Raw genomic sequence first — 1,831 nt, 5'->3', positions numbered from 1 at the left:
AAACACAGGCCGAGAGTCGCCCCGGACGGTCCGCCTCGCGGCGCCCGCCCGCTCGGATAAAATGACACAAAGTGTCAACTACGAATGTTGTCCATCCAAGGAAGGAGCGTGATGCCCGGCCGGCTCCTTAAACACAGGCCGAGAGTCGCCCCGGACGGTCCGCCTCGCGGCGCCCGTCTGCTCGGATAAAATGACACAAAGTGTCAACTGCGAATGTTGTCCATCCAAGGAAGGAGCGTGATGCCCGGCCGGCTCCTTAAACACAGGCCGAGAGTCGCCCCGGACGGTCCGCCTCGCGGCGCCCGCCCGCTCGGATAAAATGACACAAAGTGTCAACTACGAATGTTGTCCATCCAAGGAAGGAGCGTGATGCCCGGCCGGCTCCTTAAACACAGGCCGAGAGTCGCCCCGGACGGTCCGCCTCGCGGCGCCCGTCTGCTCGGATAAAATGACACAAAGTGTCAACTACGAATGTTGTCCATCCAAGGAGGGAGCGTGATGCCCGGCCGGCTCCGAAAACACAGGCCGAGAGTCGCCCCGGACGGTCCGCCTCGCGGCGCCCGTCTGCTCGGATAAAATGACACAAAGTGTCAACTGCGAATGTTGTCCATCCAAGGAAGGAGCGTGATGCCCGGCCGGCTCCTTAAACACAGGCCGAGAGTCGCCCCGGACGGTCCGCCTCGCGGCGCCCGCCCGCTCGGATAAAATGACACAAAGTGTCAACTACGAATGTTGTCCATCCAAGGAAGGAGCGTGATGCCCGGCCGGCTCCTTAAACACAGGCCGAGAGTCGCCCCGGACGGTCCGCCTCTCGAGGCGCCCGCCCGCTCGGATAAAATGACACAAAGTGTCAACTACGAATGTTGTCCATCCAAGGAGGGAGCGTGATGCCCGGCCGGCTCCGAAAACACAGGCCGAGAGTCGCCCCGGACGGTCCGCCTCGCGGCGCCCGTCTGCTCGGATAAAATGACACAAAGTGTCAACTACGAATGTTGTCCATCCAAGGAGGGAGCGTGAGGCCCGGCCGGCTCCGAAAACACAGGCCGAGAGTCGCCCCGGACGGTCCGCCTCTCGAGGCGCCCGCCCGCTCGGATAAAATGACACAAAGTGTCAACTACGAATGTTGTCCATCCAAGGAGGGAGCGTGATGCCCGGCCGGCTCCGAAAACACAGGCCGAGATTCGACCCCGGACGGGCCGTCTTCTCCCGGCGCCCGCCCGCGTACGCCCCCCATCCCCGGTCGCCCGTCTGCTCCCGGCGGGCCTCCGAGTACCCCCTCACCCAACTGACCGACTGGCACTCATGACCCGCCTTGGTAGGGCCTCCATCGGCCTCGGCTCGTCCGACGTCGGGTGGACGGTTCCTACCCACTGCGGGTCGCACTCTAGCGCCCCGGCCGCCGCGTGAGCGTGCGCTCCCCGCGCCGCCCCGCAGGCCCCGGCGCGACCGTACTGCGGCGAGACCGAGACGACCCGGTTTGGCATCCATCCCACCTAGCCACGATCCACGGAGGCCGAGCGAGCGGCTGAGTGTCGGGCGCCGCGCGTGCGAGCGTCCGCCGGCCGCGCCGGTCCTTCCGCGAATGTCGTTTCTCAAACCCTCCGGCTTGATAGCGGCGGCACCACGGGAAGCCGTCCACACACACCGTCCGACCTCTATCCGAAAAGCCTTCCCGACCAACCGCGGTCGCGGGGGCGTCTGTCGCTCCGCATCGGGGGGGGCGTATGGCTTCCGCGCTACGCGCTGCGGGCTCGGGGGGGCCGCAACGGCTGAGTCTGACTCGGCCGGGGCGCAGCTTCCCTCCCGGCAGTCAGCAATAGTGCCGATCGCG

Source organism: Syngnathus leptorhynchus, unplaced genomic scaffold, assembly GCF_054491065.1.
Source record: "Syngnathus leptorhynchus isolate UIUO unplaced genomic scaffold, UIUO_Slep HiC_scaffold_30, whole genome shotgun sequence".
NCBI classification, from domain to species: domain Eukaryota; kingdom Metazoa; phylum Chordata; class Actinopteri; order Syngnathiformes; family Syngnathidae; genus Syngnathus; species Syngnathus leptorhynchus.
This window is presented reverse-complemented; position numbering follows the sequence as displayed.